The sequence below is a fragment of the Osmerus eperlanus genome, chromosome 15, assembly GCF_963692335.1.
Source record: "Osmerus eperlanus chromosome 15, fOsmEpe2.1, whole genome shotgun sequence".
NCBI classification, from domain to species: Eukaryota; Metazoa; Chordata; class Actinopteri; order Osmeriformes; family Osmeridae; genus Osmerus; species Osmerus eperlanus.
In genome coordinates, this window is record NC_085032.1 from 182,808 (window position 1) to 207,905 (window position 25,098).

The 25,098-nt window shown below is 49.7% G+C and overlaps 36 non-coding genes across 36 annotated transcripts; 17 read left to right on the forward strand and 19 right to left on the reverse strand.

The window, feature by feature from the left end:
• Nucleotides 1–628: 628 nt before the first annotated feature.
• trnaq-cug (transfer RNA glutamine (anticodon CUG)) lies at nucleotides 629–700 on the reverse strand. Its single transcript has one exon. It is a non-coding gene; the product is annotated as a tRNA-Gln (tRNA).
• A 158-nt stretch (nucleotides 701–858) lies between these two features.
• trnad-guc (transfer RNA aspartic acid (anticodon GUC)) lies at nucleotides 859–929 on the forward strand. Its single transcript has one exon. It is a non-coding gene; the product is annotated as a tRNA-Asp (tRNA).
• A 908-nt stretch (nucleotides 930–1,837) lies between these two features.
• Nucleotides 1,838–1,909, reverse strand: trnaq-cug (transfer RNA glutamine (anticodon CUG)). Its single transcript has one exon. It is a non-coding gene; the product is annotated as a tRNA-Gln (tRNA).
• A 158-nt stretch (nucleotides 1,910–2,067) lies between these two features.
• On the forward strand, nucleotides 2,068–2,138 carry trnad-guc (transfer RNA aspartic acid (anticodon GUC)). Its single transcript has one exon. It is a non-coding gene; the product is annotated as a tRNA-Asp (tRNA).
• A 900-nt stretch (nucleotides 2,139–3,038) lies between these two features.
• Nucleotides 3,039–3,110, reverse strand: trnaq-cug (transfer RNA glutamine (anticodon CUG)). Its single transcript has one exon. It is a non-coding gene; the product is annotated as a tRNA-Gln (tRNA).
• Nucleotides 3,111–3,268: 158 nt separating this feature from the next.
• trnad-guc (transfer RNA aspartic acid (anticodon GUC)) lies at nucleotides 3,269–3,339 on the forward strand. The gene has a single exon. It is a non-coding gene; the product is annotated as a tRNA-Asp (tRNA).
• Nucleotides 3,340–4,247: 908 nt separating this feature from the next.
• trnaq-cug (transfer RNA glutamine (anticodon CUG)) lies at nucleotides 4,248–4,319 on the reverse strand. Its single transcript has one exon. It is a non-coding gene; the product is annotated as a tRNA-Gln (tRNA).
• Nucleotides 4,320–4,477: 158 nt separating this feature from the next.
• On the forward strand, nucleotides 4,478–4,548 carry trnad-guc (transfer RNA aspartic acid (anticodon GUC)). The gene has a single exon. It is a non-coding gene; the product is annotated as a tRNA-Asp (tRNA).
• A 908-nt stretch (nucleotides 4,549–5,456) lies between these two features.
• Nucleotides 5,457–5,528, reverse strand: trnaq-cug (transfer RNA glutamine (anticodon CUG)). The gene has a single exon. It is a non-coding gene; the product is annotated as a tRNA-Gln (tRNA).
• Nucleotides 5,529–5,686: 158 nt separating this feature from the next.
• Nucleotides 5,687–5,757, forward strand: trnag-gcc (transfer RNA glycine (anticodon GCC)). The gene has a single exon. It is a non-coding gene; the product is annotated as a tRNA-Gly (tRNA).
• Nucleotides 5,758–6,665: 908 nt separating this feature from the next.
• trnaq-cug (transfer RNA glutamine (anticodon CUG)) lies at nucleotides 6,666–6,737 on the reverse strand. Its single transcript has one exon. It is a non-coding gene; the product is annotated as a tRNA-Gln (tRNA).
• Nucleotides 6,738–6,895: 158 nt separating this feature from the next.
• Nucleotides 6,896–6,966, forward strand: trnad-guc (transfer RNA aspartic acid (anticodon GUC)). Its single transcript has one exon. It is a non-coding gene; the product is annotated as a tRNA-Asp (tRNA).
• A 908-nt stretch (nucleotides 6,967–7,874) lies between these two features.
• trnaq-cug (transfer RNA glutamine (anticodon CUG)) lies at nucleotides 7,875–7,946 on the reverse strand. The gene has a single exon. It is a non-coding gene; the product is annotated as a tRNA-Gln (tRNA).
• Nucleotides 7,947–9,083: 1,137 nt separating this feature from the next.
• Nucleotides 9,084–9,155, reverse strand: trnaq-cug (transfer RNA glutamine (anticodon CUG)). The gene has a single exon. It is a non-coding gene; the product is annotated as a tRNA-Gln (tRNA).
• Nucleotides 9,156–9,313: 158 nt separating this feature from the next.
• Nucleotides 9,314–9,384, forward strand: trnad-guc (transfer RNA aspartic acid (anticodon GUC)). The gene has a single exon. It is a non-coding gene; the product is annotated as a tRNA-Asp (tRNA).
• A 908-nt stretch (nucleotides 9,385–10,292) lies between these two features.
• On the reverse strand, nucleotides 10,293–10,364 carry trnaq-cug (transfer RNA glutamine (anticodon CUG)). The gene has a single exon. It is a non-coding gene; the product is annotated as a tRNA-Gln (tRNA).
• Nucleotides 10,365–10,522: 158 nt separating this feature from the next.
• trnad-guc (transfer RNA aspartic acid (anticodon GUC)) lies at nucleotides 10,523–10,593 on the forward strand. Its single transcript has one exon. It is a non-coding gene; the product is annotated as a tRNA-Asp (tRNA).
• A 908-nt stretch (nucleotides 10,594–11,501) lies between these two features.
• On the reverse strand, nucleotides 11,502–11,573 carry trnaq-cug (transfer RNA glutamine (anticodon CUG)). Its single transcript has one exon. It is a non-coding gene; the product is annotated as a tRNA-Gln (tRNA).
• A 158-nt stretch (nucleotides 11,574–11,731) lies between these two features.
• Nucleotides 11,732–11,802, forward strand: trnad-guc (transfer RNA aspartic acid (anticodon GUC)). Its single transcript has one exon. It is a non-coding gene; the product is annotated as a tRNA-Asp (tRNA).
• A 1,138-nt stretch (nucleotides 11,803–12,940) lies between these two features.
• On the forward strand, nucleotides 12,941–13,011 carry trnag-gcc (transfer RNA glycine (anticodon GCC)). Its single transcript has one exon. It is a non-coding gene; the product is annotated as a tRNA-Gly (tRNA).
• Nucleotides 13,012–15,335: 2,324 nt separating this feature from the next.
• trnaq-cug (transfer RNA glutamine (anticodon CUG)) lies at nucleotides 15,336–15,407 on the reverse strand. Its single transcript has one exon. It is a non-coding gene; the product is annotated as a tRNA-Gln (tRNA).
• A 158-nt stretch (nucleotides 15,408–15,565) lies between these two features.
• trnad-guc (transfer RNA aspartic acid (anticodon GUC)) lies at nucleotides 15,566–15,636 on the forward strand. The gene has a single exon. It is a non-coding gene; the product is annotated as a tRNA-Asp (tRNA).
• Nucleotides 15,637–16,544: 908 nt separating this feature from the next.
• On the reverse strand, nucleotides 16,545–16,616 carry trnaq-cug (transfer RNA glutamine (anticodon CUG)). Its single transcript has one exon. It is a non-coding gene; the product is annotated as a tRNA-Gln (tRNA).
• A 959-nt stretch (nucleotides 16,617–17,575) lies between these two features.
• Nucleotides 17,576–17,647, reverse strand: trnaq-cug (transfer RNA glutamine (anticodon CUG)). Its single transcript has one exon. It is a non-coding gene; the product is annotated as a tRNA-Gln (tRNA).
• A 158-nt stretch (nucleotides 17,648–17,805) lies between these two features.
• trnad-guc (transfer RNA aspartic acid (anticodon GUC)) lies at nucleotides 17,806–17,876 on the forward strand. The gene has a single exon. It is a non-coding gene; the product is annotated as a tRNA-Asp (tRNA).
• Nucleotides 17,877–18,784: 908 nt separating this feature from the next.
• trnaq-cug (transfer RNA glutamine (anticodon CUG)) lies at nucleotides 18,785–18,856 on the reverse strand. Its single transcript has one exon. It is a non-coding gene; the product is annotated as a tRNA-Gln (tRNA).
• Nucleotides 18,857–19,812: 956 nt separating this feature from the next.
• Nucleotides 19,813–19,884, reverse strand: trnaq-cug (transfer RNA glutamine (anticodon CUG)). The gene has a single exon. It is a non-coding gene; the product is annotated as a tRNA-Gln (tRNA).
• Nucleotides 19,885–20,042: 158 nt separating this feature from the next.
• trnad-guc (transfer RNA aspartic acid (anticodon GUC)) lies at nucleotides 20,043–20,113 on the forward strand. The gene has a single exon. It is a non-coding gene; the product is annotated as a tRNA-Asp (tRNA).
• A 908-nt stretch (nucleotides 20,114–21,021) lies between these two features.
• Nucleotides 21,022–21,093, reverse strand: trnaq-cug (transfer RNA glutamine (anticodon CUG)). The gene has a single exon. It is a non-coding gene; the product is annotated as a tRNA-Gln (tRNA).
• A 158-nt stretch (nucleotides 21,094–21,251) lies between these two features.
• Nucleotides 21,252–21,322, forward strand: trnad-guc (transfer RNA aspartic acid (anticodon GUC)). The gene has a single exon. It is a non-coding gene; the product is annotated as a tRNA-Asp (tRNA).
• A 908-nt stretch (nucleotides 21,323–22,230) lies between these two features.
• Nucleotides 22,231–22,302, reverse strand: trnaq-cug (transfer RNA glutamine (anticodon CUG)). Its single transcript has one exon. It is a non-coding gene; the product is annotated as a tRNA-Gln (tRNA).
• A 158-nt stretch (nucleotides 22,303–22,460) lies between these two features.
• trnad-guc (transfer RNA aspartic acid (anticodon GUC)) lies at nucleotides 22,461–22,531 on the forward strand. Its single transcript has one exon. It is a non-coding gene; the product is annotated as a tRNA-Asp (tRNA).
• A 908-nt stretch (nucleotides 22,532–23,439) lies between these two features.
• Nucleotides 23,440–23,511, reverse strand: trnaq-cug (transfer RNA glutamine (anticodon CUG)). Its single transcript has one exon. It is a non-coding gene; the product is annotated as a tRNA-Gln (tRNA).
• A 158-nt stretch (nucleotides 23,512–23,669) lies between these two features.
• Nucleotides 23,670–23,740, forward strand: trnad-guc (transfer RNA aspartic acid (anticodon GUC)). Its single transcript has one exon. It is a non-coding gene; the product is annotated as a tRNA-Asp (tRNA).
• Nucleotides 23,741–24,648: 908 nt separating this feature from the next.
• On the reverse strand, nucleotides 24,649–24,720 carry trnaq-cug (transfer RNA glutamine (anticodon CUG)). Its single transcript has one exon. It is a non-coding gene; the product is annotated as a tRNA-Gln (tRNA).
• A 158-nt stretch (nucleotides 24,721–24,878) lies between these two features.
• On the forward strand, nucleotides 24,879–24,949 carry trnad-guc (transfer RNA aspartic acid (anticodon GUC)). Its single transcript has one exon. It is a non-coding gene; the product is annotated as a tRNA-Asp (tRNA).
• Nucleotides 24,950–25,098: the final 149 nt, after the last annotated feature.

Sequence of the window (25,098 nt, forward strand, 5' to 3'; positions counted from 1 at the left end):
GTGGCTGTTCGGGACATCCGGCATGGCTCCAAACAAGAATGAGCAAAAACACATTTACAATAGAACAGAAAATGAGTCGTGATCGTATAGTTTTACGTTTCTCGTCGCTAACACGTGCGGCTATCAGAACCATCGCATCACTCCTCAAATGACTGAAGTTACCTAGACTAGATGAATAACATCATTTAAAGTAGCTAACTTGGCTCTTCTTAACAACATTATATGAAAAACACGAATATTTGTGTTTGTAACTTGATGAAAGGGGATTTATCCCGAACATCCCAAGAAGGGGGTTCACCCGGCACCGCTCCACACAAGAATGGGCGAATGCAGCCCCCATCCCACTGTCCCCACACCAACACCATGGTAACACTATTAGGGGGCATGGTTTTACATGTCCCTTTAGCAATAACTGAACAACGCGTATTCTTCAGCGTTACACTTGCACAAAAAAGCGGGACACGTGGAACCATCTGTCCAGCAGGGGCTGACTTCAACCACGCCCGGATCTGCCAGCAGTTCTTCACAGGACGATGATTGGTCCCAAACCCTGTGTCCTGAGAAGAAGGTTGAAACCAAGCAGCCGCTGTCAAGGGCGGGTTTGGGTTCTCAGATAAAAAGCTCTTGTAGGTTCCACCGAGATTTGAACTCGGATTGCTGGATTCAGAGTCCAGAGTGCTGACCGTTACACCATGGAACCCCACCGTGAGGCCGACGGAAAGACTCACGAAAGAGACTGTGCATCTCTCTGGCTTTTGTAACCCTTTTGTAACCCTTTCTAACCCCCTCGCCTCCCGTCTTAGCGTGACGGCATGACGGCGTTCTGTCACGTGACGTCACGTCTGGCTCGTCACGGAAGCGTTGGTGGTTCAGTGGTAGAATTCTCGCCTGTCACGCGGGAGGCCGGGGTTCGATTCCCGGCCAATGCCCTGCTCTTGCGTGGACCGTCGTTGGCCTTGCTTTCAGTTGATTTGGCCTCTTTGCCGCGTGTAACCTCGTGAGCTAGCACGGCGCTCCGAGTCAGACTACCGTGTCCTCGTTAGTATAGTGGTCAGTATCCCCGCCTGTCACGCGGGAGACCAGGGTTCAATTCCCTGACGGGTAGAAATGCTCTTTTTGCTTAGTGTGGTTCACTGGCATCTCACAGAACTTGATTTGAAGGACACTTTATTTCTGTCAGACATTCGTGTGTTGCAGTAAGATGACCGGGTGGCTGTTCGGGACATCCGGCATGGCTCCAAACAAGAATGAGCAAAAACACATTTACAATAGAACAGAAAATGAGTCGTGATCGTATAGTTTTACGTTTCTCGTCGCTAACACGTGCGGCTATCAGAACCATCGCATCACTCCTCAAATGACTGAAGTTACCTAGACTAGATGAATAACATCATTTAAAGTAGCTAACTTGGCTCTTCTTAACAACATTATATGAAAAACACGAATATTTGTGTTTGTAACTTGATGAAAGGGGATTTATCCCGAACATCCCAAGAAGGGGGTTCACCCCGCACCGCTCCACACAAGAATGGGCGAATGCAGCCCCCATCCCACTGTCCCCACACCAACACCATGGTAACACTATTAGGGGGCATGGTTTTACATGTCCCTTTAGCAATAACTGAACAACGCGTATTCTTCAGCGTTACACTTGCACAAAAAAGCGGGACACGTGGAACCATCTGTCCAGCAGGGGCTGACTTCAACCACGCCCGGATCTGCCAGCAGTTCTTCACAGGACGATGATTGGTCCCAAACCCTGTGTCCTGAGAAGAAGGTTGAAACCAAGCAGCCGCTGTCAAGGGCGGGTTTGGGTTCTCAGATAAAAAGCTCTTGTAGGTTCCACCGAGATTTGAACTCGGATTGCTGGATTCAGAGTCCAGAGTGCTGACCGTTACACCATGGAACCCCACCGTGAGGCAGACGGAAAGACTCACGAAAGAGACTGTGCATCTCTCTGGCTTTTGTAACCCTTTTGTAACCCTTTCTAACTCCCTCGCCTCCCGTCTTAGCGTGACGGCATGACGGCGTTCTGTCACGTGACGTCACATCTGGCTCGTCACGGAAGCGTTGGTGGTTCAGTGGTAGAATTCTCGCCTGTCACGCGGGAGGCCGGGGTTCGATTCCCGGCCAATGCCCTGCTCTTGCGTGGACCGTCGTTGGCCTTGCTTTCAGTTGATTTGGCCTCTTTGCCGCGTGTAACCTCGTGAGCTAGCACGGCGCTCCGAGTCACACTACCGTGTCCTCGTTAGTATCGTGGTCAGTATCCCCGCCTGTCACGCGGGAGACCAGGGTTCAATTCCCTGACGGGGAGAAATGCTCTTTTTGCTTAGTGTGGTTCACTGGCATCTCACAGAACTTGATTTGAAGGACACTTTATTTCTGTCAGACATTCGTGTGTTGCAGTAAGGTGGCTATTCGGGACATCCGGCATGGCTCCAAACAAGAATGAGCAAAAACACATTTACAATAGAACAGAAAATGAGTCGTGATCGTATAGTTTTACGTTTCTCGTCGCTAACACGTGCGGCTATCAGAACCATCGCATCACTCCTCAAATGACTGAAGTTACCTAGACTAGATGAATAACATCATTTAAAGTAGCTAACTTGGCTCTTCTTAACAACATTATATGAAAAACACGAATATTTGTGTTTGTAACTTGATGAAAGGGGATTTATCCCGAACATCCCAAGAAGGGGGTTCACCCGGCACCGCTCCACACAAGAATGGGCGAATGCAGCCCCCATCCCACTGTCCCCACACCAACACCATGGTAACACTATTAGGGGGCATGGTTTTACATGTCCCTTTAGCAATAACTGAACAACGCGTATTCTTCAGCGTTACACTTGCACAAAAAAGCGGGACACGTGGAACCATCTGTCCAGCAGGGGCTGACTTCAACCACGCCCGGATCTGCCAGCAGTTCTTCACAGGACGATGATTGGTCCCAAACCCTGTGTCCTGAGAAGAAGGTTGAAACCAAGCAGCCGCTGTCAAGGGCGGGTTTGGGTTCTCAGATAAAAAGCTCTTGTAGGTTCCACCGAGATTTGAACTCGGATTGCTGGATTCAGAGTCCAGAGTGCTGACCGTTACACCATGGAACCCCACCGTGAGGCCGACGGAAAGACTCACGAAAGAGACTGTGCATCTCTCTGGCTTTTGTAACCCTTTTGTAACCCTTTCTAACCCCCTCGCCTCCCGTCTTAGCGTGACGGCATGACGGCGTTCTGTCACGTGACGTCACGTCTGGCTCGTCACGGAAGCGTTGGTGGTTCAGTGGTAGAATTCTCGCCTGTCACGCGGGAGGCCGGGGTTCGATTCCCGGCCAATGCCCTGCTCTTGCGTGGACCGTCGTTGGCCTTGCTTTCAGTTGATTTGGCCTCTTTGCCGCGTGTAACCTCGTGAGCTAGCACGGCGCTCCGAGTCAGACTACCGTGTCCTCGTTAGTATAGTGGTCAGTATCCCCGCCTGTCACGCGGGAGACCAGGGTTCAATTCCCTGACGGGGAGAAATGCTCTTTTTGCTTAGTGTGGTTCACTGGCATCTCACAGAACTTGATTTGAAGGACACTTTATTTCTGTCAGACATTCGTGTGTTGCAGTAAGATGACCGGGTGGCTGTTCGGGACATCCGGCATGGCTCCAAACAAGAATGAGCAAAAACACATTTACAATAGAACAGAAAATGAGTCGTGATCGTATAGTTTTACGTTTCTCGTCGCTAACACGTGCGGCTATCAGAACCATCGCATCACTCCTCAAATGACTGAAGTTACCTAGACTAGATGAATAACATCATTTAAAGTAGCTAACTTGGCTCTTCTTAACAACATTATATGAAAAACACGAATATTTGTGTTTGTAACTTGATGAAAGGGGATTTATCCCGAACATCCCAAGAAGGGGGTTCACCCGGCACCGCTCCACACAAGAATGGGCGAATGCAGCCCCCATCCCACTGTCCCCACACCAACACCATGGTAACACTATTAGGGGGCATGGTTTTACATGTCCCTTTAGCAATAACTGAACAACGCGTATTCTTCAGCGTTACACTTGCACAAAAAAGCGGGACACGTGGAACCATCTGTCCAGCAGGGGCTGACTTCAACCACGCCCGGATCTGCCAGCAGTTCTTCACAGGACGATGATTGGTCCCAAACCCTGTGTCCTGAGAAGAAGGTTGAAACCAAGCAGCCGCTGTCAAGGGCGGGTTTGGGTTCTCAGATAAAAAGCTCTTGTAGGTTCCACCGAGATTTGAACTCGGATTGCTGGATTCAGAGTCCAGAGTGCTGACCGTTACACCATGGAACCCCACCGTGAGGCCGACGGAAAGACTCACGAAAGAGACTGTGCATCTCTCTGGCTTTTGTAACCCTTTTGTAACCCTTTCTAACCCCCTCGCCTCCCGTCTTAGCGTGACGGCATGACGGCGTTCTGTCACGTGACGTCATGTCTGGCTCGTCACGGAAGCGTTGGTGGTTCAGTGGTAGAATTCTCGCCTGTCACGCGGGAGGCCGGGGTTCGATTCCCGGCCAATGCCCTGCTCTTGCGTGGACCGTCGTTGGCCTTGCTTTCAGTTGATTTGGCCTCTTTGCCGCGTGTAACCTCGTGAGCTAGCACGGCGCTCCGAGTCAGACTACCGTGTCCTCGTTAGTATAGTGGTCAGTATCCCCGCCTGTCACGCGGGAGACCAGGGTTCAATTCCCTGACGGGGAGAAATGCTCTTTTTGCTTAGTGTGGTTCACTGGCATCTCACAGAACTTGATTTGAAGGACACTTTATTTCTGTCAGACATTCGTGTGTTGCAGTAAGATGACCGGGTGGCTGTTCGGGACATCCGGCATGGCTCCAAACAAGAATGAGCAAAAACACATTTACAATAGAACAGAAAATGAGTCGTGATCGTATAGTTTTACGTTTCTCGTCGCTAACACGTGCGGCTATCAGAACCATCGCATCACTCCTCAAATGACTGAAGTTACCTAGACTAGATGAATAACATCATTTAAAGTAGCTAACTTGGCTCTTCTTAACAACATTATATGAAAAACACGAATATTTGTGTTTGTAACTTGATGAAAGGGGATTTATCCCGAACATCCCAAGAAGGGGGTTCACCCGGCACCGCTCCACACAAGAATGGGCGAATGCAGCCCCCATCCCACTGTCCCCACACCAACACCATGGTAACACTATTAGGGGGCATGGTTTTACATGTCCCTTTAGCAATAACTGAACAACGCGTATTCTTCAGCGTTACACTTGCACAAAAAAGCGGGACACGTGGAACCATCTGTCCAGCAGGGGCTGACTTCAACCACGCCCGGATCTGCCAGCAGTTCTTCACAGGACGATGATTGGTCCCAAACCCTGTGTCCTGAGAAGAAGGTTGAAACCAAGCAGCCGCTGTCAAGGGCGGGTTTGGGTTCTCAGATAAAAAGCTCTTGTAGGTTCCACCGAGATTTGAACTCGGATTGCTGGATTCAGAGTCCAGAGTGCTGACCGTTACACCATGGAACCCCACCGTGAGGCCGACGGAAAGACTCACGAAAGAGACTGTGCATCTCTCTGGATTTTGTAACCCTTTTGTAACCCTTTCTAACCCTCTCGCCTCCCGTCTTAGCGTGACGGCGTGACGGCGTTCTGGCACGTGACGTCACGTCTGGCTCGTCACGGAAGCGTTGGTGGTTCAGTGGTAGAATTCTCGCCTGCCACGCGGGAGGCCCGGGTTCGATTCCCGGCCAATGCACTGCTCTTGCGTGGACCGTCGTTGGCCTTGCTTTTAGTTGATTTGGCCTCTTTGCCGCGTGTAACCTCGTGAGCTAGCACGGCGCTCCGAGTCAGACTACTGTGTCCTCGTTAGTATAGTGGTCAGTATCCCCGCCTGTCACGCGGGAGACCAGGGTTCAATTCCCTGACGGGGAGAAATGCTCTTTTTGCTTAGTGTGGTTCACTGGCATCTCACAGAACTTGATTTGAAGGACACTTTATTTCTGTCAGACATTCGTGTGTTGCAGTAAGATGACCGGGTGGCTATTCGGGACATCCGGCATGGCTCCAAACAAGAATGAGCAAAAACACATTTACAATAGAACAGAAAATGAGTCGTGATCGTATAGTTTTACGTTTCTCGTCGCTAACACGTGCGGCTATCAGAACCATCGCATCACTCCTCAAATGACTGAAGTTACCTAGACTAGATGAATAACATCATTTAAAGTAGCTAACTTGGCTCTTCTTAACAACATTATATGAAAAACACGAATATTTGTGTTTGTATCTTGATGAAAGGGGATTTATCCCGAACATCCCAAGAAGGGGGTTCACCCCGCACCGCTCCACACAAGAATGGGCGAATGCAGCCCCCATCCCACTGTCCCCACACCAACACCATGGTAACACTATTAGGGGGCATGGTTTTACATGTCCCTTTAGCAATAACTGAACAACGCGTATTCTTCAGCGTTACACTTGCACAAAAAAGCGGGACACGTGGAACCATCTGTCCAGCAGGGGCTGACTTCAACCACGCCCGGATCTGCCAGCAGTTCTTCACAGGACGATGATTGGTCCCAAACCCTGTGTCCTGAGAAGAAGGTTGAAACCAAGCAGCCGCTGTCAAGGGCGGGTTTGGGTTCTCAGATAAAAAGCTCTTGTAGGTTCCACCGAGATTTGAACTCGGATTGCTGGATTCAGAGTCCAGAGTGCTGACCGTTACACCATGGAACCCCACCGTGAGGCAGACGGAAAGACTCACGAAAGAGACTGTGCATCTCTCTGGCTTTTGTAACCCTTTTGTAACCCTTTCTAACCCCCTCGCCTCCCGTCTTAGCGTGACGGCATGACGGAGTTCTGTCACGTGACGTCACGTCTGGCTCGTCACGGAAGCGTTGGTGGTTCAGTGGTAGAATTCTCGCCTGTCACGCGGGAGGCCGGGGTTCGATTCCCGGCCAATGCCCTGCTCTTGCGTGGACCGTCGTTGGCCTTGCTTTCAGTTGATTTGGCCTCTTTGCCGCGTGTAACCTCGTGAGCTAGCACGGCGCTCCGAGTCAGACTACCGTGTCCTCGTTAGTATAGTGGTCAGTATCCCCGCCTGTCACGCGGGAGACCAGGGTTCAATTCCCTGACGGGGAGAAATGCTATTTTTGCTTAGTGTGGTTCACTGGCATCTCACAGAACTTGATTTGAAGGACACTTTATTTCTGTCAGACATTCGTGTGTTGCAGTAAGATGACCGGGTGGCTATTCGGGACATCCGGCATGGCTCCAAACAAGAATGAGCAAAAACACATTTACAATAGAACAGAAAATGAGTCGTGATCGTATAGTTTTACGTTTCTCGTCGCTAACACGTGCGGCTATCAGAACCATCGCATCACTCCTCAAATGACTGAAGTTACCTAGACTAGATGAATAACATCATTTAAAGTAGCTAACTTGGCTCTTCTTAACAACATTATATGAAAAACACGAATATTTGTGTTTGTAACTTGATGAAAGGGGATTTATCCCGAACATCCCAAGAAGGGGGTTCACCCCGCACCGCTCCACACAAGAATGGGCGAATGCAGCCCCCATCCCACTGTCCCCACACCAACACCATGGTAACACTATTAGGGGGCATGGTTTTACATGTCCCTTTAGCAATAACTGAACAACGCGTATTCTTCAGCGTTACACTTGCACAAAAAAGCGGGACACGTGGAACCATCTGTCCAGCAGGGGCTGACTTCAACCACGCCCGGATCTGCCAGCAGTTCTTCACAGGACGATGATTGGTCCCAAACCCTGTGTCCTGAGAAGAAGGTTGAAACCAAGCAGCCGCTGTCAAGGGCGGGTTTGGGTTCTCAGATAAAAAGCTCTTGTAGGTTCCACCGAGATTTGAACTCGGATTGCTGGATTCAGAGTCCAGAGTGCTGACCGTTACACCATGGAACCCCACCGTGAGGCCGAAGGAAAGACTCACGAAAGAGACTGTGCATCTCTCTGGATTTTGTAACCCTTTTGTAACCCTTTCTAACCCTCTCGCCTCCCGTCTTAGCGTGACGGCGTGACGGCGTTCTGGCACGTGACGTCACGTCTGGCTCGTCACGGAAGCGTTGGTGGTTCAGTGGTAGAATTCTCGCCTGTCACGCGGGAGGCCGGGGTTCAATTCCCGGCCAATGCCCTGCTCTTGCGTGGACCGTCGTTGGCCTTGCTTTCAGTTGATTTGGCCTCTTTGCCGCGTGTAACCTCGTGAGCTAGCACGGCGCTCCGAGTCAGACTACCGTGTCCTCGTTAGTATAGTGGTCAGTATCCCCGCCTGTCACGCGGGAGACCAGGGTTCAATTCCCTGACGGGGAGAAATGCTCTTTTTGCTTAGTGTGGTTCACTGGCATCTCACAGAACTTGATTTGAAGGACACTTTATTTCTGTCAGACATTCGTGTGTTGCAGTAAGATGACCGGGTGGCTGTTCGGGACATCCGGCATGGCTCCAAACAAGAATGAGCAAAAACACATTTACAATAGAACAGAAAATGAGTCGTGATCGTATAGTTTTACGTTTCTCGTCGCTAACACGTGCGGCTATCAGAACCATCGCATCACTCCTCAAATGACTGAAGTTACCTAGACTAGATGAATAACATCATTTAAAGTAGCTAACTTGGCTCTTCTTAACAACATTATATGAAAAACACGAATATTTGTGTTTGTAACTTGATGAAAGGGGATTTATCCCGAACATCCCAAGAAGGGGGTTCACCCGGCACCGCTCCACACAAGAATGGGCGAATGCAGCCCCCATCCCACTGTCCCCACACCAACACCATGGTAACACTATTAGGGGGCATGGTTTTACATGTCCCTTTAGCAATAACTGAACAACGCGTATTCTTCAGCGTTACACTTGCACAAAAAAGCGGGACACGTGGAACCATCTGTCCAGCAGGGGCTGACTTCAACCACGCCCGGATCTGCCAGCAGTTCTTCACAGGACGATGATTGGTCCCAAACCCTGTGTCCTGAGAAGAAGGCTGAAACCAAGCAGCCGCTGTCAAGGGCGGGTTTGGGTTCTCAGATAAAAAGCTCTTGTAGGTTCCACCGAGATTTGAACTCGGATTGCTGGATTCAGAGTCCAGAGTGCTGACCGTTACACCATGGAACCCCACCGTGAGGCAGACGGAAAGACTCACGAAAGAGACTGTGCATCTCTCTGGCTTTTGTAACCCTTTTGTAACCCTTTCTAACCCCCTCGCCTCCCGTCTTAGCGTGACGGCATGACGGCGTTCTGTCACGTGACGTCACGTCTGGCTCGTCACGGAAGCGTTGGTGGTTCAGTGGTAGAATTCTCGCCTGTCACGCGGGAGGCCGGGGTTCGATTCCCGGCCAATGCCCTGCTCTTGCGTGGACCGTCGTTGGCCTTGCTCTCAGTTGATTTGGCCTCTTTGCCGCGTGTAACCTCGTGAGCTAGCACGGCGCTCCGAGTCAGACTACCGTGTCCTCGTTAGTATAGTGGTCAGTATCCCCGCCTGTCACGCGGGAGACCAGGGTTCAATTCCCTGACGGGGAGAAATGCTCTTTTTGCTTAGTGTGGTTCACTGGCATCTCACAGAACTTGATTTGAAGGACACTTTATTTCTGTCAGACATTCGTGTGTTGCAGTAAGATGACCGGGTGGCTGTTCGGGACATCCGGCATGGCTCCAAACAAGAATGAGCAAAAACACATTTACAATAGAACAGAAAATGAGTCGTGATCGTATAGTTTTACGTTTCTCGTCGCTAACACGTGCGGCTATCAGAACCATCGCATCACTCCTCAAATGACTGAAGTTACCTAGACTAGATGAATAACATCATTTAAAGTAGCTAACTTGGCTCTTCTTAACAACATTATATGAAAAACACGAATATTTGTGTTTGTAACTTGATGAAAGGGGATTTATCCCGAACATCCCAAGAAGGGGGTTCACCCGGCACCGCTCCACACAAGAATGGGCGAATGCAGCCCCCATCCCACTGTCCCCACACCAACACCATGGTAACACTATTAGGGGGCATGGTTTTACATGTCCCTTTAGCAATAACTGAACAACGCGTATTCTTCAGCGTTACACTTGCACAAAAAAGCGGGACACGTGGAACCATCTGTCCAGCAGGGGCTGACTTCAACCATGCCCGGATCTGCCAGCAGTTCTTCACAGGACGATGATTGGTCCCAAACCCTGTGTCCTGAGAAGAAGGTTGAAACCAAGCAGCCGCTGTCAAGGGCGGGTTTGGGTTCTCAGATAAAAAGCTCTTGTAGGTTCCACCGAGATTTGAACTCGGATTGCTGGATTCAGAGTCCAGAGTGCTGACCGTTACACCATGGAACCCCACCGTGAGGCCAACGGAAAGACTCACGAAAGAGACTGTGCATCTCTCTGGCTTTTGTAACCCTTTTGTAACCCTTTCTAACCCCCTCGCCTCCCGTCTTAGCGTGACGGCATGACGGCGTTCTGTCACGTGACGTCACGTCTGGCTCGTCACGGAAGCGTTGGTGGTTCAGTGGTAGAATTCTCGCCTGTCACGCGGGAGGCCGGGGTTCGATTCCCGGCCAATGCCCTGCTCTTGCGTGGACCGTCGTTGGCCTTGCTTTCAGTTGATTTGGCCTCTTTGCCGCGTGTAACCTCGTGAGCTAGCACGGCGCTCCGAGTCAGACTACCGTGTCCTCGTTAGTATAGTGGTCAGTATCCCCGCCTGTCACGCGGGAGACCAGGGTTCAATTCCCTGACGGGGAGAAATGCTCTTTTTGCTTAGTGTGGTTCACTGGCATCTCACAGAACTTGATTTGAAGGACACTTTATTTCTGTCAGACATTCGTGTGTTGCAGTAAGATGACCGGGTGGCTGTTCGGGACATCCGGCATGGCTCCAAACAAGAATGAGCAAAAACACATTTACAATAGAACAGAAAATGAGTCGTGATCGTATAGTTTTACGTTTCTCGTCGCTAACACGTGCGGCTATCAGAACCATCGCATCACTCCTCAAATGACTGAAGTTACCTAGACTAGATGAATAACATCATTTAAAGTAGCTAACTTGGCTCTTCTTAACAACATTATATGAAAAACACGAATATTTGTGTTTGTAACTTGATGAAAGGGGATTTATCCCGAACATCCCAAGAAGGGGGTTCACCCCGCACCGCTCCACACAAGAATGGGCGAATGCAGCCCCCATCCCACTGTCCCCACACCAACACCATGGTAACACTATTAGGGGGCATGGTTTTACATGTCCCTTTAGCAATAACTGAACAACGCGTATTCTTCAGCGTTACACTTGCACAAAAAAGCGGGACACGTGGAACCATCTGTCCAGCAGGGGCTGACTTCAACCACGCCCGGATCTGCCAGCAGTTCTTCACAGGACGATGATTGGTCCCAAACCCTGTGTCCTGAGAAGAAGGTTGAAACCAAGCAGCCGCTGTCAAGGGCGGGTTTGGGTTCTCAGATAAAAAGCTCTTGTAGGTTCCACCGAGATTTGAACTCGGATTGCTGGATTCAGAGTCCAGAGTGCTGACCGTTACACCATGGAACCCCACCGTGAGGCCGACGGAAAGACTCACGAAAGAGACTGTGCATCTCTCTGGCTTTTGTAACCCTTTTGTAACCCTTTCTAACCCCCTCGCCTCCCGTCTTAGCGTGACGGCATGACGGCGTTCTGTCACGTGACGTCACGTCTGGCTCGTCACGGAAGCATTGGTGGTTCAGTGGTAGAATTCTCGCCTGTCACGCGGGAGGCCGGGGTTCGATTCCCGGCCAATGCCCTGCTCTTGCGTGGACCGTCGTTGGCCTTGCTTTCAGTTGATTTGGCCTCTTTGCCGCGTGTAACCTCGTGAGCTAGCACGGCGCTCCGAGTCAGACTACCGTGTCCTCGTTAGTATAGTGGTCAGTATCCCTGCCTGTCACGCGGGAGACCAGGGTTCAATTCCCTGACGGTGAAAAATGCTCTTTTTGCTTAGTGTGGTTCACTGGCATCTCACAGAACTTGATTTGAAGGACACTTTATTTCTGTCAGACATTCGTGTGTTGCAGTAAGATGACCGGGTGGCTATTCGGGACATCCAGCATGGCTCCAAACAAGAATGAGCAAAAACACATTTACAATAGAACAGAAAATGAGTCGTGATCGTATAGTTTTACGTTTCTCGTCGCTAACACGTGCGGCTATCAGAACCATCGCATCACTCCTCAAATGACTGAAGTTACCTAGACTAGATGAATAACATCATTTAAAGTAGCTAACTTGGCTCTTCTTAACAACATTATATGAAAAACACGAATATTTGTGTTTGTAACTTGATGAAAGGGGATTTATCCCGAACATCCCAAGAAGGGGGTTCACCCCGCACCGCTCCACACAAGAATGGGCGAATGCAGCCCCCATCCCACTGTCCCCACACCAACACCATGGTAACACTATTAGGGGGCATGGTTTTACATGTCCCTTTAGCAATAACTGAACAACGCGTATTCTTCAGCGTTACACTTGCACAAAAAAGCGGGACACGTGGAACCATCTGTCCAGCAGGGGCTGACTTCAACCACGCCCGGATCTGCCAGCAGTTCTTCACAGGACGATGATTCGTCCCAAACCCTGTGTCCTGAGAAGAAGGTTGAAACCAAGCAGCCGCTGTCAAGGGCGGGTTTGGGTTCTCAGATAAAAAGCTCTTGTAGGTTCCACCGAGATTTGAACTCGGATTGCTGGATTTAGAGTCCAGAGTGCTGACCGTTACACCATGGAACCCCACCGTGAGGCCGACGGAAAGACTCACGAAAGAGACTGTGCATCTCTCTGGATTTTGTAACCCTTTTGTAACCCTTTCTAACCCTCTCGCCTCCCGTCTTAGCGTGACGGCGTGACGGCGTTCTGGCACGTGACGTCACGTCTGGCTCGTCACGGAAGCGTTGGTGGTTCAGTGGTAGAATTCTCGCCTGCCACGCGGGAGGCCCGGGTTCGATTCCCGGCCAATGCACTGCTCTTGCGTGGACCGTCGTTGGCCTTGCTTTCAGTTGATTTGGCCTCTTTGCCGCGTGTAACCTCGTGAGCTAGCACGGCGCTCCGAGTCAGACTACCGTGTCCTCGTTAGTATAGTGGTCAGTATCCCCGCCTGTCACGCGGGAGACCAGGGTTCAATTCCCTGACGGGGAGAAATGCTCGTTTTGCTTAGTGTGGTTCACTGGCATCTCACAGAACTTGATTTGAAGGACACTTTATTTCTGTCAGACATTCGTGTGTTGCAGTGAGATGACCGGGTGGCTGTTCGGGACATCCGGCATGGCTCCAAACAAGAATGAGCAAAAACACATTTACAATAGAACAGAAAATGAGTCGTGATCGTATAGTTTTACGTTTCTCGTCGCTAACACGTGCGGCTATCAGAACCATCGCATCACTCCTCAAATGACTGAAGTTACCTAGACTAGATGAATAACATCATTTAACCTTTTCATGTTCCTGTTAAATTTGCCTGAAAACGCCTAAACAGCATACCCAAAGTAAATTGGAAGCTGTTCTTGAACCATTTGGAGTACATGCATGTAAATGATCTCTTTTGAAAGCTGACACTCTGAAGTTATGTCCCCTGTTGTCAGGACCCCTGTCAGTCCTTCTAGTGTTGAGTAATAGAAGCTTGAACACAAGGAAAGTGAAAATTTCTATTTCCGCCTAGATTTTGTTTTGAAAACAGAGGCCTGAAGAGGCCTAGAGGTGGTAGGTATTATCTGGAAGACTAAATTGGACCACAGGTTGAAGCCTTACCCAATTAAAATCAAAAGTCAAACATAATACCACAATATATTCATATTTGACACATGTTTTTATAAGAGTACATCCAGGAATTTTCTAAAAGGGTCTTTTGGAGACTCCAAAATGACCCTTTGTAACCAAGGTCAAGGTCAAATAAAAAGGTATTATTTTTCATAATTGTTATCTCTAATGAAAGGTGGTACTTAGAACTATCATATATAATAGCTAAATCCCTAATTAGTAATACTGAAACACAAAAACTGAAGCATGAACACATTGGAGTGCTTTATCTGATTCCAAGGATTGGCGCACAAAGAACACTGATTCTGTCAACCATATTGCGCAATCGACTGTTATTTTGAAGGCTCCACAGACGCATACAAATGAGGTATTGGCATTTTCAGCTAGCTGTCAGCTACAAGGCTAACGAGCTAATTTCAGAGCCAGTCGAAGCCAGTTCGAGAAATTTGTTTAGAACGAGTGTGGGGGGGGGGGGCGGGGGGGGGGCAGGACGCACAGACCTAGTTGGCTTTAGAGGGCTGTCAACGGGGCATGGAAGCTCCTATTGGGTCGAACAAGGTGTCAATCAAAAGGGGAGGGTTCAACGGACATTTTGAGACCTTCATTTTGTAAATACTCCGTTGATAAATCTGAGAAAATAACACTTTTATGTGAACAAGTTGTTTCTTCCGTCGGCTAACTTGCATAATGAAACAAAGGATAATGGCTATTCATGAACGTAAAACATTGTATTTGGACGAATTACTTTACATGGTTAGATACTTTGAACCCTTGGGACTTACGCAGATCAAGTTTTGATGGCATGATTTGCACACCTGGACCTATTTGAACAACTTAGGGTGAGTACAACTTTTTTCTTTGGCATTGTTGAAGGAATGTTCACCGGAAAAAGACGTTGACTTTGCTTGCTATTGCGACTTGATCTTGAATTGGTTTATTTCAATGGAAGCACAAGAATCGTAGCTTTCCAACGATGTATAACATGTGTAGCGTCTAAAAAATATATTTTTTAGAATTTAGTGCGTCGTAACTGAGGAAGGGGGAGGCAGCATTTTTGTCTCGCGAGCGAAACAGGAGCGTAAACAGGTTAAAGTAGCTAACTTGGCTCTTCTTAACAACATTATATGAAAAACACGAATATTTGTGTTTGTAACTTGATGAAAGGGGATTTATCCCGAACATCCCAAGAAGGGGGTTCACCCGGCACCGCTCCACACAAGAATGGGCGAATGCAGCCCCCATCCCACTGTCCCCACACCAACACCATGGTAACACTATTAGGGGGCATGGTTTTACATGTCCCTTTAGCAATAACTGAACAACGCGTATTCTTCAGCGTTACACTTGCACAAAAAAGCGGGACACGTGGAACCATCTGTCCAGCAGGGGCTGACTTCAACCACGCCCGGATCTGCCAGCAGTTCTTCACAGGACGATGATTGGTCCCAAACCCTGTGTCCTGAGAAGAAGGTTGAAACCAAGCAGCCGCTGTCAAGGGCGGGTTTGGGTTCTCAGATAAAAAGCTCTTGTAGGTTCCACTGAGATTTGAACTCGGATTGCTGGATTCAGAGTCCAGAGTGCTGACCGTTACACCATGGAACCCCACCGTGAGGCCGACGGAAAGACTCACGAAAGAGACTGTGCATCTCTCTGGCTTTTGTAACCCTTTTGTAACCCTTTCTAACCCCCTCGCCTCCCGTCTTAGCGTGACGGCATGACGGCGTTCTGTCACGTGACGTCACGTCTGGCTCGTCACGGAAGCGTTGGTGGTTCAGTGGTAGAATTCTCGCCTGTCACGCGGGAGGCCGGGGTTCGATTCCCGGCCAATGCCCTGCTCTTGCGTGGACCGTCGTTGGCCTTGCTTTCAGTTGATTTGGCCTCTTTGCCGCGTGTAACCTCGTGAGCTAGCACGGCGCTCCGAGTCAGACTATCGTGTCCTCGTTAGTATAGTGGTCAGTATCCCCGCCTGTCACGCGGGAGACCAGGGTTCAATTCCCTGACGGGGAGAAATGCTCTTTTTGCTTAGTGTGGTTCACTGGCATCTCACAGAACTTGATTTGAAGGACACTTTATTTCTGTCAGACATTCGTGTGTTGCAGTAAGATGACCGGGTGGCTGTTCGGGACATCCGGCATGGCTCCAAACAAGAATGAGCAAAAACACATTTACAATAGAACAGAAAATGAGTCGTGATCGTATAGTTTTACGTTTCTCGTCGCTAACACGTGCGGCTATCAGAACCATCGCATCACTCCTCAAATGACTGAAGTTACCTAGACTAGATGAATAACATCATTTAAAGTAGCTAACTTGGCTCTTCTTAACAACATTATATGAAAAACACGAATATTTGTGTTTGTAACTTGATGAAAGGGGATTTATCCTGAACATCCCAAGAAGGGGGTTCACCCGGCACCGCTCCACACAAGAATGGGCGAATGCAGCCCCCATCCCACTGTCCCCACACCAACACCATGGTAACACTATTAGGGGGCATGGTTTTACATGTCCCTTTAGCAATAACTGAACAACGCGTATTCTTCAGCGTTACACTTGCACAAAAAAGCGGGACACGTGGAACCATCTGTCCAGCAGGGGCTGACTTCAACCACGCCCGGATCTGCCAGCAGTTCTTCACAGGACGATGATTGGTCCCAAACCCTGTGTCCTGAGAAGAAGGTTGAAACCAAGCAGCCGCTGTCAAGGGCGGGTTTGGGTTCTCAGATAAAAAGCTCTTGTAGGTTCCACCGAGATTTGAACTCGGATTGCTGGATTCAGAGTCCAGAGTGCTGACCGTTACACCATGGAACCCCACCGTGAGGCCGACGGAAAGACTCACGAAAGAGACTGTGCATCTCTCTGGCTTTTGTAACCCTTTTGTAACCCTTTCTAACCCCCTCGCCTCCCGTCTTAGCGTGACGGCATGACGGCGTTCTGTCACGTGACGTCACGTCTGGCTCGTCACGGAAGCGTTGGTGGTTCAGTGGTAGAATTCCCGCCTGTCACGCGGGAGACCAGGGTTCAATTCCCTGACGGGGAGAAATGCTCTTTTTGCTTAGTGTGGTTCACTGGCATCTCACAGAACTTGATTTGAAGGACACTTTATTTCTGTCAGACATTCGTGTTGCAGTAAGATGACCGGGTGGCTGTTCGGGACATCCGGCATGGCTCCAAACAAGAATGAGCAAAAACACATTTACAATAGAACAGAAAATGAGTCGTGATCGTATAGTTTTACGTTTCTCGTCGCTAACACGTGCGGCTATCAGAACCATCGCATCACTCCTCAAATGACTGAAGTTACCTAGACTAGATGAATAACATCATTTAAAGTAGCTAACTTGGCTCTTCTTAACAACATTATATGAAAAACACGAATATTTGTGTTTGTAACTTGATGAAAGGGGATTTATCCCGAACATCCCAAGAAGGGGGTTCACCCGGCACCGCTCCACACAAGAATGGGCGAATGCAGCCCCCATCCCACTGTCCCCACACCAACACCATGGTAACACTATTAGGGGGCATGGTTTTACATGTCCCTTTAGCAATAACTGAACAACGCGTATTCTTCAGCGTTACACTTGCACAAAAAAGCGGGACACGTGGAACCATCTGTCCAGCAGGGGCTGACTTCAACCACGCCCGGATCTGCCAGCAGTTCTTCACAGGACGATGATTGGTCCCAAACCCTGTGTCCTGAGAAGAAGGTTGAAACCAAGCAGCCGCTGTCAAGGGCGGGTTTGGGTTCTCAGATAAAAAGCTCTTGTAGGTTCCACCGAGATTTGAACTCGGATTGCTGGATTCAGAGTCCAGAGTGCTGACCGTTACACCATGGAACCCCACCGTGAGGCCGACGGAAAGACTCACGAAAGAGACTGTGCATCTCTCTGGCTTTTGTAACCCTTTTGTAACCCTTTCTAACCCCCTCGCCTCCCGTCTTAGCGTGACGGCATGACGGCGTTCTGTCACGTGACGTCACGTCTGGCTCGTCACGGAAGCGTTGGTGGTTCAGTGGTAGAATTCTCGCCTGTCACGCGGGAGGCCGGGGTTCGATTCCCGGCCAATGCCCTGCTCTTGCGTGGACCGTCGTTGGCCTTGCTTTCAGTTGATTTGGCCTCTTTGCCGCGTGTAACCTCGTGAGCTAGCACGGCGCTCCGAGTCAGACTACCGTGTCCTCGTTAGTATAGTGGTCAGTATCCCCGCCTGTCACGCGGGAGACCAGGGTTCAATTCCCTGACGGGGAGAAATGCTCTTTTTGCTTAGTGTGGTTCACTGGCATCTCACAGAACTTGATTTGAAGGACACTTTATTTCTGTCAGACATTCGTGTGTTGCAGTAAGATGACCGGGTGGCTGTTCGGGACATCCGGCATGGCTCCAAACAAGAATGAGCAAAAACACATTTACAATAGAACAGAAAATGAGTCGTGATCGTATAGTTTTACGTTTCTCGTCGCTAACACGTGCGGCTATCAGAACCATCGCATCACTCCTCAAATGACTGAAGTTACCTAGACTAGATGAATAACATCATTTAAAGTAGCTAACTTGGCTCTTCTTAACAACATTATATGAAAAACACGAATATTTGTGTTTGTAACTTGATGAAAGGGGATTTATCCTGAACATCCCAAGAAGGGGGTTCACCCGGCACCGCTCCACACAAGAATGGGCGAATGCAGCCCCCATCCCACTGTCCCCACACCAACACCATGGTAACACTATTAGGGGGCATGGTTTTACATGTCCCTTTAGCAATAACTGAACAACGCGTATTCTTCAGCGTTACACTTGCACAAAAAAGCGGGACACGTGGAACCATCTGTCCAGCAGGGGCTGACTTCAACCACGCCCGGATCTGCCAGCAGTTCTTCACAGGACGATGATTGGTCCCAAACCCTGTGTCCTGAGAAGAAGGTTGAAACCAAGCAGCCGCTGTCAAGGGCGGGTTTGGGTTCTCAGATAAAAAGCTCTTGTAGGTTCCACCGAGATTTGAACTCGGATTGCTGGATTCAGAGTCCAGAGTGCTGACCGTTACACCATGGAACCCCACCGTGAGGCCGACGGAAAGACTCACGAAAGAGACTGTGCATCTCTCTGGCTTTTGTAACCCTTTTGTAACCCTTTCTAACCCCCTCGCCTCCCGTCTTAGCGTGACGGCATGACGGCGTTCTGTCACGTGACGTCACGTCTGGCTCGTCACGGAAGCGTTGGTGGTTCAGTGGTAGAATTCCCGCCTGTCACGCGGGAGACCAGGGTTCAATTCCCTGACGGGGAGAAATGCTCTTTTTGCTTAGTGTGGTTCACTGGCATCTCACAGAACTTGATTTGAAGGACACTTTATTTCTGTCAGACATTCGTGTTGCAGTAAGATGACCGGGTGGCTGTTCGGGACATCCGGCATGGCTCCAAACAAGAATGAGCAAAAACACATTTACAATAGAACAGAAAATGAGTCGTGATCGTATAGTTTTACGTTTCTCGTCGCTAACACGTGCGGCTATCAGAACCATCGCATCACTCCTCAAATGACTGAAGTTACCTAGACTAGATGAATAACATCATTTAAAGTAGCTAACTTGGCTCTTCTTAACAACATTATATGAAAAACACGAATATTTGTGTTTGTAACTTGATGAAAGGGGATTTATCCCGAACATCCCAAGGGGGTTCACCCCGCACCGCTCCACACAAGAATGGGCGAATGCAGCCCCCATCCCACTGTCCCCACACCAACACCATGGTAACACTATTAGGGGGCATGGTTTTACATGTCCCTTTAGCAATAACTGAACAACGCGTATTCTTCAGCGTTACACTTGCACAAAAAAGCGGGACACGTGGAACCATCTGTCCAGCAGGGGCTGACTTCAACCACGCCCGGATCTGCCAGCAGTTCTTCACAGGACGATGATTGGTCCCAAACCCTGTGTCCTGAGAAGAAGGTTGAAACCAAGCAGCCGCTGTCAAGGGCGGGTTTGGGTTCTCAGATAAAAAGCTCTTGTAGGTTCCACCGAGATTTGAACTCGGATTGCTGGATTCAGAGTCCAGAGTGCTGACCGTTACACCATGGAACCCCACCGTGAGGCCGACGGAAAGACTCACGAAAGAGACTGTGCATCTCTCTGGCTTTTGTAACCCTTTTGTAACCCTTTCTAACCCCCTCGCCTCCCGTCTTAGCGTGACGGCATGACGGCGTTCTGTCACGTGACGTCACGTCTGACTCGTCACGGAAGCGTTGGTGGTTCAGTGGTAGAATTCTCGCCTGTCACGCGGGAGGCCGGGGTTCGATTCCCGGCCAATGCCCTGCTCTTGCGTGGACCGTCGTTGGCCTTGCTTTCAGTTGATTTGGCCTCTTTGCCGCGTGTAACCTCGTGAGCTAGCACGGCGCTCCGAGTCAGACTACCGTGTCCTCGTTAGTATAGTGGTCAGTATCCCCGCCTGTCACGCGGGAGACCAGGGTTCAATTCCCTGACGGGGAGAAATGCTCTTTTTGTTTAGTGTGGTTCACTGGCATCTCACAGAACTTGATTTGAAGGACACTTTATTTCTGTCAGACATTCGTGTGTTGCAGTAAGATGACCGGGTGGCTGTTCGGGACATCCGGCATGGCTCCAAACAAGAATGAGCAAAAACACATTTACAATAGAACAGAAAATGAGTCGTGATCGTATAGTTTTACGTTTCTCGTCGCTAACACGTGCGGCTATCAGAACCATCGCATCACTCCTCAAATGACTGAAGTTACCTAGACTAGATGAATAACATCATTTAAAGTAGCTAACTTGGCTCTTCTTAACAACATTATATGAAAAACACGAATATTTGTGTTTGTAACTTGATGAAAGGGGATTTATCCCGAACATCCCAAGAAGGGGGTTCACCCCGCACCGCTCCACACAAGAATGGGCGAATGCAGCCCCCATCCCACTGTCCCCACACCAACACCATGGTAACACTATTAGGGGGCATGGTTTTACATGTCCCTTTAGCAATAACTGAACAACGCGTATTCTTCAGCGTTACACTTGCACAAAAAAGCGGGACACGTGGAACCATCTGTCCAGCAGGGGCTGACTTCAACCACGCCCGGATCTGCCAGCAGTTCTTCACAGGACGATGATTGGTCCCAAACCCTGTGTCCTGAGAAGAAGGTTGAAACCAAGCAGCCGCTGTCAAGGGCGGGTTTGGGTTCTCAGATAAAAAGCTCTTGTAGGTTCCACCGAGATTTGAACTCGGATTGCTGGATTCAGAGTCCAGAGTGCTGACCGTTACACCATGGAACCCCACCGTGAGGCCGACGGAAAGACTCACGAAAGAGACTGTGCATCTCTCTGGCTTTTGTAACCCTTTTGTAACCCTTTCTAACCCCCTCGCCTCCCGTCTTAGCGTGACGGCATGACGGCGTTCTGTCACGTGACGTCACGTCTGGCTCGTCACGGAAGCGTTGGTGGTTCAGTGGTAGAATTCTCGCCTGTCACGCGGGAGGCCGGGGTTCGATTCCCGGCCAATGCCCTGCTCTTGCGTGGACCGTCGTTGGCCTTGCTTTCAGTTGATTTGGCCTCTTTGCCGCGTGTAACCTCGTGAGCTAGCACGGCGCTCCGAGTCAGACTACCGTGTCCTCGTTAGTATAGTGGTCAGTATCCCCGCCTGTCACGCGGGAGACCAGGGTTCAATTCCCTGACGGGGAGAAATGCTCTTTTTGCTTAGTGTGGTTCACTGGCATCTCACAGAACTTGATTTGAAGGACACTTTATTTCTGTCAGACATTCGTGTGTTGCAGTAAGATGACCGGGTGGCTGTTCGGGACATCCGGCATGGCTCCAAACAAGAATGAGCAAAAACACATTTACAATAGAACAGAAAATGAGTCGTGATCGTATAGTTTTACGTTTCTCGTCGCTAACACGTGCGGCTATCAGAACCATCGCATCACTCCTCAAATGACTGAAGTTACCTAGACTAGATGAATAACATCATTTAAAGTAGCTAACTTGGCTCTTCTTAACAACATTATATGAAAAACACGAATATTTGTGTTTGTAACTTGATGAAAGGGGATTTATCCCGAACATCCCAAGAAGGGGGTTCACCCGGCACCGCTCCACACAAGAATGGGCGAATGCAGCCCCCATCCCACTGTCCCCACACCAACACCATGGTAACACTATTAGGGGGCATGGTTTTACATGTCCCTTTAGCAATAACTGAACAACGCGTATTCTTCAGCGTTACACTTGCACAAAAAAGCGGGACACGTGGAACCATCTGTCCAGCAGGGGCTGACTTCAACCACGCCCGGATCTGCCAGCAGTTCTTCACAGGACGATGATTGGTCCCAAACCCTGTGTCCTGAGAAGAAGGTTGAAACCAAGCAGCCGCTGTCAAGGGCGGGTTTGGGTTCTCAGATAAAAAGCTCTTGTAGGTTCCACCGAGATTTGAACTCGGATTGCTGGATTCAGAGTCCAGAGTGCTGACCGTTACACCATGGAACCCCACCGTGAGGCCGACGGAAAGACTCACGAAAGAGACTGTGCATCTCTCTGGCTTTTGTAACCCTTTTGTAACCCTTTCTAACCCCCTCGCCTCCCGTCTTAGCGTGACGGCATGACGGCGTTCTGTCACGTGACGTCACGTCTGGCTCGTCACGGAAGCGTTGGTGGTTCAGTGGTAGAATTCTCGCCTGTCACGCGGGAGGCCGGGGTTCGATTCCCGGCCAATGCCCTGCTCTTGCGTGGACCGTCGTTGGCCTTGCTTTCAGTTGATTTGGCCTCTTTGCCGCGTGTAACCTCGTGAGCTAGCACGGCGCTCCGAGTCAGACTATCGTGTCCTCGTTAGTATAGTGGTCAGTATCCCCGCCTGTCACGCGGGAGACCAGGGTTCAATTCCCTGACGGGGAGAAATGCTCTTTTTGCTTAGTGTGGTTCACTGGCATCTCACAGAACTTGATTTGAAGGACACTTTATTTCTGTCAGACATTCGTGTGTTGCAGTAAGATGACCGGGTGGCTGTTCGGGACATCCGGCATGGCTCCAAACAAGAATGAGCAAAAACACATTTACAATAGAACAGAAAATGAGTCGTGATCGTATAGTTTTACGTTTCTCGTCGCTAACACGTGCGGCTATCAGAACCATCGCATCACTCCTCAAATGACTGAAGTTACCTAGACTAGATGAATAACATCATTTAAAGTAGCTAACTTGGCTCTTCTTAACAACATTATATGAAAAACACGAATATTTGTGTTTGTAACTTGATGAAAGGGGATTTATCCCGAACATCCCAAGAAGGGGGTTCACCCCGCACCGCTCCACACAAGAATGGGCGAATGCAGCCCCCATCCCACTGTCCCCACACCAACACCATGGTAACACTATTAGGGGGCATGGTTTTACATGTCCCTTTAGCAATAACTGAACAACGCGTATTCTTCAGCGTTACACTTGCACAAAAAAGCGGGACACGTGGAACCATCTGTCCAGCAGGGGCTGACTTCAACCACGCCCGGATCTGCCAGCAGTTCTTCACAGGACGATGATTGGTCCCAAACCCTGTGTCCTGAGAAGAAGGTTGAAACCAAGCAGCCGCTGTCAAGGGCGGGTTTGGGTTCTCAGATAAAAAGCTCTTGTAGGTTCCACCGAGATTTGAACTCGGATTGCTGGATTCAGAGTCCAGAGTGCTGACCGTTACACCATGGAACCCCACCGTGAGGCCGACGGAAAGACTCACGAAAGAGACTGTGCATCTCTCTGGCTTTTGTAACCCTTTTGTAACCCTTTCTAACCCCCTCGCCTCCCGTCTTAGCGTGACGGCATGACGGCGTTCTGTCACGTGACGTCACGTCTGGCTCGTCACGGAAGCGTTGGTGGTTCAGTGGTAGAATTCTCGCCTGTCACGCGGGAGGCCGGGGTTCGATTCCCGGCCAATGCCCTGCTCTTGCGTGGACCGTCGTTGGCCTTGCTTTCAGTTGATTTGGCCTCTTTGCCGCGTGTAACCTCGTGAGCTAGCACGGCGCTCCGAGTCAGACTACCGTGTCCTCGTTAGTATAGTGGTCAGTATCCCCGCCTGTCACGCGGGAGACCAGGGTTCAATTCCCTGACGGGGAGAAATCCTCTTTTTGCTTAGTGTGGTTCACTGGCATCTCACAGAACTTGATTTGAAGGACACTTTATTTCTGTCAGACATTCGTGTGTTGCAGTAAGATGACCGGGTGGCTGTTCGGGACATCCGGCATGGCTCCAAACAAGAATGAGCAAAAACACATTTACAATAGAACAGAAAATGAGTCGTGATCGTATAGTTTTACGTTTCTCGTCGCTAACACGTGCGGCTATCAGAACCATCGCATCACTCCTCAAATGACTGAAGTTACCTAGACTAGATGAATAACATCATTTAAAGTAGCTAACTTGGCTCTTCTTAACAACATTATATGAAAAACACGAATATTTGTGTTTGTAACTTGATGAAAGGGGATTTATCCCGAACATCCCAAGAAGGGGGTTCACCCGGCACCGCTCCACACAAGAATGGGCGAATGCAGCCCCCATCCCACTGTCCCCACACCAACACCATGGTAACACTATTAGGGGGCATGGTTTTACATGTCCCTTTAGCAATAACTGAACAACGCGTATTCTTCAGCGTTACACTTGCACAAAAAAGCGGGACACGTGGAACCATCTGTCCAGCAGGGGCTGACTTCAACCACGCCCGGATCTGCCAGCAGTTCTTCACAGGACGATGATTGGTCCCAAACCCTGTGTCCTGAGAAGAAGGTTGAAACCAAGCAGCCGCTGTCAAGGGCGGGTTTGGGTTCTCAGATAAAAAGCTCTTGTAGGTTCCACCGAGATTTGAACTCGGATTGCTGGATTCAGAGTCCAGAGTGCTGACCGTTACACCATGGAACCCCACCGTGAGGTCGACGGAAAGACTCACGAAAGAGACTGTGCATCTCTCTGGCTTTTGTAACCCTTTTGTAACCCTTTCTAACCCCCTCGCCTCCCGTCTTAGCGTGACGGCATGACGGCGTTCTGTCACGTGACGTCACGTCTGGCTCGTCACGGAAGCGTTGGTGGTTCAGTGGTAGAATTCTCGCCTGTCACGCGGGAGGCCGGGGTTCGATTCCCGGCCAATGCCCTGCTCTTGCGTGGACCGTCGTTGGCCTTGCTTTCAGTTGATTTGGCCTCTTTGCCGCGTGTAACCTCGTGAGCTAGCACGGCGCTCCGAGTCAGACTACCGTGTCCTCGTTAGTATAGTGGTCAGTATCCCCGCCTGTCACGCGGGAG